We start from the raw sequence: 10,772 nt of genomic DNA, 5'->3' as shown, positions 1-10,772 counted from the left end.
GATTCAGCTTGTAGGGGTAGTTGTATGGCCAAACCGTACAGTGAAATCCAACTCCTGCTGAATACTTTCACTGCTAATGATAATAACTGGCAAGGTGATGGTGACTCACGAAAGGCAGTTAAGCAAAAATCAGCTGGGTTACTTGAGCTTGACGAGGTGTCAGCAATGAGAGCTGAAATTGCAAGGCTGTCCAATCAGATGACGAGGATGACAATGCAGCAGCCACAGCCAATGCAACAGGTACAACAGATGACTATTTGCCGCGAACTGTGTGGTGACAGTCATATGAGTGATATGTGCCCCACAAATCCAGAATCCATCTATTATGTAGGGCAGCAAAATAGAGGCCCACCAAACCAGCATGCACAATACGGGAATTCCTACAATCCTGATGTTCTAAACGTCAATGCCACACAAGAGGGGGGGTGATTTGTGTGGTACCTAATTTTCGCGTTAGAAGAACCTGGTTCTTCTAAGTGTTCTAACTACAGCGGTTTGCGGAATAATAAATACTGAAAGTAAAGTGCACAGAGATTTTTACGTGGAAAACACCTGGCTCAAAAGGTGAAAAAACCACGACCTACTACTCAGTAGGATTTTCCCAAACTCCACTAAAATCACTGAGCCAAAAACTGCATTTACAAAACTCTTTGTAAACCTAAGGATTAACTCTAATCCCAGTGTAGCACACAGCCTCAACTGTTGCGACACTTTCAAGTTAACTCTAACTTGAATACTCAGAGTACCTAATACAATTGCTTCTAAAAAAGCTGAAAGGTACAATATGAAAACCTACTACAATTGAACTAGACTTAGAATAAACACAATGATGAAACTGGTTCTTCTATCTTAGTTCATGTAGCTTCAGACGTGCACACTTGTATCTCGCATATGTTGCTTGCAAATCAGACTTGATCTTTTTGCTCTCAAATATGCTTAACTTCTGCTTATGTGCAACTACCTGTAAAAGAGAACAATCGTTATATTTATAGAGTTAGTAATCAGAGTTTGATAAGAACTCGAATTGTGGATCCTTTGACAATTCGAGTCCAAGAACAACTCTAACTCCTAATCCATATTCTTGATCCGGATGTAATTCTCTTTTCATAAGGAGACTTCAACTCCTTATCCTATATGCAATCTTTTCGATCAGTTCAGAAGATATTCATCAAGATATTGCTGCTTGATCTCAAGGACTTATCTTCTTCACGTGCATCTCATGTGTATGGGCCATAACAACTGTGTCTCCTTAGATGAACCTGGTCCTTCACTGAGTTCGTTTGTCATTCTTCAAAACTTCAACTCATCTTGGGCCAACATATGATTTGGGTGAAGTTTGGTTTGAAGATGAAAATGTGTTAGGACATCAGTTTTCAAAACATATTTTCCAAATTTATTTTGGGGAAAATGCATAAGTACCCCCCTGACCTATACCCGGATTTCCAACTACACACTTTTTCTTTGCGGGAATCCTATTACCTCCCCCTAAACATTTTTTAAATGGAATAAATACCACCCTAAAACTAGACAACCAAACTCTTGGCAAGTGGTGAGCTACACGCGCCCCCACATGTATTTTTAGTACTTTTTTTTATTCTTTCTTCTTTTTCTTATCCTTTTTTCTTATTTCTTATTATTCTTATTTTTTTGATTATTTAATTCTCTTTCTTTTTGTTTTGGTCACCGGCGACATAAAATGGTGGTCGTCGGAATTTCACAAACACCATTTCACAAACATATATTCATATATATATATAAAAAAATTTCTTGAAAGTGTAATTTATGTGTGGGAGGAAGAGCAAAAGAAATAAAAACGAATATAAGCTGAGAAAAAACTTTTTCCAGTTAAAATCTCAATACATTATTTTTTTCGGCGTGGGAAGCTTTTCGATAGATGAATTTTTTTCCCCAAATCTGAGTGTATTTTGCTTTGCTTATGAATAGATCTTTTTGAAAATTTAGTTTGTGTGTGAAAAGAAAAAATAGAAGAAAAACGGTCAGACAAAGTCGCCGGTGAATGAATATCCGCCGGAATTAGAGAAGAAACGAAAAAAAAAAGTAAAAGAAAAAAGACAAAGAAAAAGGGGAAGAAAAAAAAGTAAGAAAAAATGGTAAAAAAGAATAAAAAGTAATCTGAAAATCGTTTTTTCTTGCTTCTCACTCTCTTTTGGGAGAGTGAAATACACACTCTGCCACGTCAGCGTTATGGGTGCAAATAATTACATTTAAAATAATTTTAGGGGGGTAATAGGATTCTCACAAAGAAAAAGTGTGCAGTTGGGAATCCGGGTATAGGTCAGGGGGTACTTATGCATTTTTCCTTTATTTGAAAAACATGTATATTATTAGTGTTTGTAAATATTTTGGCCCAAAACCAGCTATTGAGTGTGTTTTGCTTTATATATATTTAATTTTTTTTTAAAGTATAATTTATGTGTGGGAGGAAGAGCAAAAGAAAGAAAAACTAATATAAGATGGGAACACTTTTTCCAGTTAAAATTTCGATACCTCAATTTTTTTCGGCATGGGAAGGTTTTCCGATGATGAATTTTTTCCCCAAATCTGAATGTATTTTGCTTTGCTTATGAATAGATCTTTTTGGGAGTTTAATTTGTGTGTGAAAAGGACAGAAAGAGAAAAAAGAAAAATATAAAAAATGAAAGAAAAACGGTTAGACAAAGTCGTCGGTGAATGAATATCTGCTAGAATTAGAGAAAAAAATGAAAAACAGAAGTAAAAGAAAAAGACAAAGGAAAAGGAAAAAAAAGTAAGAAAAAATGGTAAAAAAAACAAAAAGAAAAATCTGAAAAATCGTTTTTTCTTGCTTCTCACTCTTCCATGGACAGTAAAATACACACACTCTGCCACGTCAACTTTAAGGGTGCAAATAATTCTACATTAAAATAGTTTAGGGGGCAATAAAAATCTCGCAAAGGTAAAGTGTCTAGTTGGAAATCTGGGTATAGATCAGGGGGTACTTATGCATTTTCCCTTCTTAAAAATAATTGCCCGATTTGTGTCATTTCGGACTTGTTTTTTCCATGGACAGCTGAAATTGCTCATAGGTTTGGAGCTTTTAATGTTATATCTAATGCTGGTGGATGTTTTTATTCGACTTGGATAAATCTTCCTCATGTTGAAAAAAATTTCAGATGATGAGATCTTTCTTCCTGGTTTCAAAAACTATACACTACTTGTTAAGGACTCGATTTAAGATTTTAGAGCCATTACGGGTTAATCTGGATCCAAAATTTAAACTTAATCTGTTCAATATTTAACGTTCTGAACGTTGAACACATTGTACTTTTGAAATTATTAGTTCATATATAATTTAATATTTAATGCAACGCTTAGTGTTTTGTCACATATGTATTTATGTTTTTTTACAGGACGTGTGCAATTTGCTCAAATCATGTTTCAAGAATGGTTAGAGACTGATGGAATGCTATTTAATACTACAGTGAAAGAGATTGATTTGATGGGGTTGGCTTATTTTAAAAAGCAATTTTCTTCTCCAATATGGACAGTAGGACCAATTCTTTCATCATTTGGTAGCAAAGCAAGAGCTGAATAATCATCATAAACTGAAATAATCTCAAAGATTTGTGCAAATTATCTGGACTCTACGTCTCCAAATTCAGTTTTATGTGGAATTTGGCTCTCAATTTACACTAACAGAAAATTTAGCCAAAACACTTGAGTCTAGTGGGGTAAATTTTATATGGATAACTAGGAACTCATCAAATATTAATTAAAAAAATGAGTGGTTACTACCAAGAGGTCTATTCAATAAAGAAAAAAGGGACTTATAATATCACAATGGGCACCACAAATGGAGATTGTCACATAAATCAATCGGCAAATTTTTAAGTCACTGTGGATGGAATTCAGAGAAGGAGAGCCTGTCTCCGTGTGATCTATAGGTCTCGGGTTCGACCCATGGAATCAGCCGTTTTCATTAGGGTGGGTTGCCTACATCTGCGTGAACGCGGATATTGTGCACCATGCTACCCTTTTTTTGTGCGGATGGAATTCAGAAATGGAAGCTCTTATAAATGGAGTTCCAATTCTTTCTTGGCCTATGGCTGGTGATCAAACTTTTAATGCAAAATTATTAGAGGAAAAGCTTAAGGTTTGTATTAGAGTGTCCACTGGAATTAACTATGTGTTTAAGTATGAGGAAATAGTGAAGAAAATTGATATTATAATGAAGGAGAATGAAGGAAAATAAATGAGAAAAAGGGCTTCAATGGTGAAACATATTATTCATAAAGAAGGATTTAAAGGTTCTTAATGCTGCATTTGAGATGAAGAAAAAAAAAATGGATCACATAATAATTACATGCAGTAATTTATTTCATATATTTTTTTTGGGTTTGATTGATTTATTTATTGTTATTTAGTATTTTATTATTGTGATTTGGAATAACAGAAACGAGATTTGATTTGCCAAGGTTATGTTTGGGTTTACTCACCAAGCATATCATATGAACTTCTATTGATGTGACTTTGAAATTCACTTCCATATCTTAGTCTACACTAATTTTGCAGTTACCCTAAAGTTAACTATTGATAACCGTTCATAATAAGTAGAATAGTAACATGGAGAATAAGACAGGAAATATGCAACAAGTTAAAATACATTGATGGTGTAAATATTTTGGACACTATCAATGTATCTAATTATTACTATGCCAAAGTTTTGACTAGTAAAAAAATATACTCTTGTCCAGTACTCCAACCGCTACCTCCTCCCGACATGAAGGAATGCTCAATAATCCTTCGGGGGCTGGTATGTCCTTTCAGTTTTGGTTTGGGGAAGGCCGATCAAAGAAAGGACTCCTATATTGCCTGGTGTTGATTCGGCAATTTGCGTCTAGTGGGGAGCTTTATCATCTCAAAGAATAAGCGGATCTTAATCTTAAAGTCGTGGATCTCCTGATGGCGGCTAGCTGCTTTCTGCTCTCCTTATTAGTTTAGTACCAACTCCGCTAGGTATAGGTAGGGGGTCTTCTACAAGTCGCATTACTGGTCGATGACCTGATTTTGGAAGCAGTCGAGATGCCTTTGCTGGGGGAACCCTTCGTTGCATTCTTTTATTGTATTGGCTTCAATCGCCCATGATTGAGACAACTGAAAGGCGTTTTTGGGATGATTCCTGAATCTTAGGATAGCAAAAACTTGTCGGGGTGGCCAAGGGGCTAAAGTCTCATAAGCCTCATTTTCTTGGGCGCTTGCTTGAGTGTGTTTCATGGTGTTTGAATTACCAACAAGTCAAATATGAACATTAAAAATTAAGTGATTTGACTCAAAAGATGATTATATCTTGGTGTAGGTGGGAGCCTGTCACGTCCTAAACTACTCCCTAGGAGTGAGTTATACATAAATAACCCAGTAAGATCATCGACCTGCCACTTTGAATACCTCTGGAACAAGTATTAGAAAATACAAACACTCCATAACAAGAACGATATAATAAATATGATAATTATACAATGACTCAATACATATTTATCAATAGAGTTAATAAGAATTAACCAACAAGAGTACACATATCTTAACACAGTATATACTAAGGACTTGTCATGACTACAATGAAAGAAATTAAACAATACCTTTACGAGTCCACAACGGCACCACAATGCCTCAAATGTGTAACAAACATACACAATGCTCACTGAAGCATACACAATGCCCTAAATATGAATATCAAGAAGCATACACAATGCTCAAGTGATGTAGAAAGGCATACACAATGCCCCAACATCACGGCGCACTGCCGTATCAAACTATCAAACTCAACATCATGGCGCACAGCCGTATCAAACTCAATATCATGGCGCACAACCGTATCAAACTCAATATCATGGCGCACAACCGTCTCAAACTCAACAACATGGCTCACAGCCGTATCATGCCATCAAACAACTTATAAAAATAATTTTTTTTTGTATTCATATTTTTTCATAAAAATAATATATTTGCGGCTAGTCTAAGACCACCGATTCTGCCAAGCGCATGCTTGTCCCAACACATGGACAGGCAGAGAAAACACATTTTCAAAACGGGTTTTAGAAAAGCAAGTATCAATGCTCAAAGTCTCACTTACCTCTCTAACGAGAAATTTTCCAACCTTGCGACTTCTAGAACACCAATCAAACGGCCTCCAATGACCTCAATCTATGCGAAATATTAATTAACGATGTCGATTATGCTAGTCAGAGTTATCTCGAAAGATTCCTGAGCATACCGGACTCCATGACTCGTTAATATAGCTGTAGGCTTGTAGCTATACATGAGTTGAATTATTCAATTCTAATTACATGGATGAGTAATGTAACTAAACTGGCTATATAGATCCCCACGAATTCCCTGTGCAAATTATTTGACTCCAAAATGCAATATTACAAAGCTTTGTCCATAATATTAAGTTTCCATTATTACTCAATCATCATATCCCTTAGAGAAGTTCTCTGGAGATGCTTGGAGGCAAAAGGTGTGTCAGTCCCCTACATTATGGCAATTAAGGACATGCATAATCGGGCTAAGACTCGGGTTAGGACAGTAGGAGGCGACTCTCAGTATTTTCCGGTTGTAATGGGGTTACACCAAGGTTCTGCGCTCAGTCTGTTCTTATTTGCCCTGGTGATGGACGCGCTAACACACCATATTCAAGGGGAGGTGCCATGGTGCATGTTATCCGCCGATGATATAGTTCTTATTGATGAGTCGCAAGCCGATGTCAACGATAGGCTGGAGGTTTGGAGACAGACTCTTGAGTCTAAGGGTTTCAAGCTGGCAGGACGAAGACGGAATACCTGGAGTGTAAGTTCAACGCTGAGCCGGTGGAAGTTGGCGTGGATGTGAGGCTTGAATCACATGTTATCCCAAGTAGAGGCAGCTTCAAGTACCTTGGGTCGATTATCCAGGGGGGAGGGGAGATCGACGAGGATGTCACACACCGTATTGGGATAGGATGGATGAAGTGGAGGTTAGCATCTGGAGTCTTGTGTGATAAGAGAGTCCCACTGATGCTCAAAGGAAAGTTCTACAAAGCGGTGGTTAGACCGGCCATGATGTATGGGCCTGAGTGTTGGTCTATTAAGAACTCACATATCCAGAAGATGAAAGTAGCAGAAATGAGGATGTTGAGGCGGATGTGTGGGCATACTAGGATGGATAAGATTCGTAATGATGTTATTCGGGAAAAGGTGCACGTAGCTCCCATTGATGCCAAGATGCGGGAATCGAGGCTAAGATGGTTCGGGCATGTTAAGAGAAGAAGCCCAGATGCTCCGGTAAGGAGGTGTGAACTGGTTGTGGAGGGCACGAGAAGAGGTAGAGGGTGGCCTAAGAAATATTGGGGTGAGGTGATAAGGCAGGATATGGCGAGGCTTCGGATTTCCGAGAACATGACACTTGATAGGAAGAAGTGGAGATCGAGTATTAGGGTTGTAGGTTAGGAGGTAGTTGAGTCTTGTCTTACTTCGCACCTTTGTAAGACTAGTCTGGTAGAGTTTTTTGTCTAAGATAGTTAGTGGCAATGTTGTGTCTTACTATTTCGCTTTTTAATGCAGGACCTTTTGATTAGCTTTCGCTTTTGCTTTCCATCTTTCTTCTACATTTCATATTGTTCCTATTTTTCCTACGATTTTTGTGGTGATACTAATATTGTTTCATTTTTGTCCTTTTATTTTCTTGAGCCGAGGGTCTTCCGGAAACAACCTCTCTACTCCTTCGGGGTAGGGGCAAGGTCTGCGTACACACTATTCTTCCCAGATCCCACTAGTGAGATTTTACTGGGTTATTGTTGTTATTGCATCATGTCCCCTAAACTATATAGCCCGAACCAGTAAGAAAAATATTCTTCCATAGCATAGTACACTTAAACTTATACTTAATTTAATTCCTCAATCATTACATCATGATTACCACCATCATTAAATAACTAATGTCTACTGATTATGGCATAACCATTGATTCATATATTCTATACCACTGACCACAATCAATTCAAAAGCCATATACCAAAGCAAAACTAAACGTGCTTAACTTTCTTTCTTTTGTCTTCTTTTCTTAACTTTTTCCTTGATCAAAATTGTAGGCATTAAAATTTTAACGGATCAAGTCAAATCCTAAATTAAAAATATCGACTCTTGAAATCCTAGGAGTCTATTAGGGTTTCTTGGATGTTACTCTACCCTAAACCCTAACTCACATCTATATAAAGGGATATATATCCCCTTGAAGAGGCGTCTAAAAAATTCCATAAATCTCGGGATATTCACAAAGTGATCATGGCATAAAATAATGCCGTGATCAATAGATGTTCTTCTTGATAATCAAGTACTTCAAGAAGAATATTCATATAATGATCGACTTTCATGGAGATAAATAATTTAGAGAGGTCCGTATCATCCTACGTTCGAGAATACGCTGATCCAGCCCTCGAATCTCGGAGAACAATTCGGAGGAAGAATCAAGGGAACAAACAGAATTGTACCCGCATCATTTTATCAATAAAATTATGTTTCTTCATACTTATATTGTGGTTGCAATTTATTTTTGTATCACATATAATTTGTTGCAAACAAATTGGCACGCCCAGTGGGACTAGTTCTGCCCTTCATCTCTTCCTCCTATCAATCTGAAACTACAAATTTCGAATCAACTGTGGCGATGATCTTCAAAATGAGAATAGATCTCGAAATGACCACAATCTCTAGGGGCAATATTTCTTGTTCCCTATCAAAGTAGTTCTTAATCATTAGCAGAAAAAAAGTGCTTGTAGGACGTGCTTCGCAAAAGCTGCAAAATCGCAAGGATGGACGCAAAAAAGTTATCCTTCACCGAAGCCGCAATGTTGCAAAGCAAAACTCCAAAAGTTAATCTTTCCCGAAAGAATTCAAGTTGAGCAGTTCTTTACAAGGAAGAAAAAAGTACAGAATCCTTGTAAAACAAGGAACCAAGTTCCCTGCCATTTATTGCTACATGGATGGAATTGTTTTTTGCCGTTGAAATTATTTCTCAAATACAAATTCGGTGGATAATCGAAGAAAGATACCGTCAAAAATATAAGTTCATGTGAAGACGAAGAGGTACATACTAAAACATTGTCAAGTACTTCAAGTCTCGGCTTCAAGTTTCGGCAAGCCTACACACCGACAAACCTTGAAGTAGGGGCATTTGTAGACATCGAAATTTTAACAGATCAAGCCAAATCCTAAATTAAAGATACTACAGGACTCTTGAATCCTAGGAGTCTATTAGGGTTTCTTGGAGGTTACTCTACCCTAAACCCTAACTCACATCTATATAAAGGGATACATATTCCCTTGAAGAGGCGTCTAAAAAATTTCATAAATCTCGGGATATTCACAAAGGGATCAAGACATAAAATAATGATGTGATCAATAGATGTTCTTCTTGATAATCAAGTACTTCAAGAAGAATATTCATACAATGATCGATTTTCATGGAGATTAAATAATCCAGAGAGGTCCGTATCATCCTACGTTCGTGTATACGCTGATCCATCCCTCGAATCACGGAGAATAATTTGGAGGAAGAATCAAGGGAACAAACAGAATTGTACCCGCATCATTTTATCAATAAAATTATGTTTCTTCATACTTATATTGTGGTTGCAATTTATTTTTGTATCACATATAATTTGTTGCAAACAAAAACCACACGTCCTCTTACCGCAATTTTTCTTTATGTGTGTTTTACTCTGTCTTCAAGAACTAAGACATTATTTACTCTTATTTTATGCCCTAGGTCTTCACCAGTTAACACGTACTCAACAAACAAACAAAAAAGATATGGGCCTATACCACTTCACTATTATTCAATAGAGACTTTTACATTCCTATACACTATATGAAACTATATTACCATCCCTACTCAAGTTTTACTATAATTACATTTTATATACCCAATTACCATTTATGTACATTTTAAGAGAATTAATGATAATAATTAGTGTCCTAAAATCACTCTAACTTATCTTTCACACCCCCATGTTTCTCTCTCCACATCCCACCCTCCTCCCTCACGTATCTTGCACTCACCCACGATTTTCTATTCACAAAATTCAGAATCACTCCATTAACGCCTATTTCCTCTCTTCTTCCATAAGCATTGTAAATTTTTACTCTCTTCTTCAAAAAATCATCTCCATTAACGTCTGTACTTAGCTTGATTCTCAATGAAGAAGAAAATAGCTTCAAAGAACAGCCCTAAAAAGGCAAAGGAGTCGATATTCTTACATTTGATTTGGGTGTTTTCTTAGAGAATTCACCCCAAAAAAAATTATTTGTTTGAATTGGGTGTTATTGCAAAAAATTGGAAATTCTCTCTACGTCTCTCTATCTCTCAATCCCTAATTTCACTAATGTAAAGCAAAGGAAAAGAGAGCAGCAATTCCACCATTGACAACCATTAAAAAGCTTTGAAGCTTTAAATTCGAATTTGGGTTTTGAAAAATCATTATTTGTTTGGATTGGGTATTGTTGCAAACAATTGGGAATATGGTTTGGAGTTTATATCTCAATTTTGAGGGTGTGAAGATTAGACTTGATTTTGGCTGAATTTCAGAGTGAAACTTGAAGAAGAAGATGAAGAAGACGTGATATACATTATATTTACGAAATTGTAGAAAAATTGTATTATGTTGTTTATATAAATTTTTTTATTTAATTATTGTATGAAAGTTGAACAATAATGTATAAAATTATTTTTAAGTTGTATGATTTTGTAGTTGTATATAA

This window comes from Nicotiana attenuata, unplaced genomic scaffold (assembly GCF_001879085.1).
Source record: "Nicotiana attenuata strain UT unplaced genomic scaffold, NIATTr2, whole genome shotgun sequence".
NCBI lineage: Eukaryota > Viridiplantae > Streptophyta > Magnoliopsida > Solanales > Solanaceae > Nicotiana > Nicotiana attenuata.
This window is presented reverse-complemented; position numbering follows the sequence as displayed.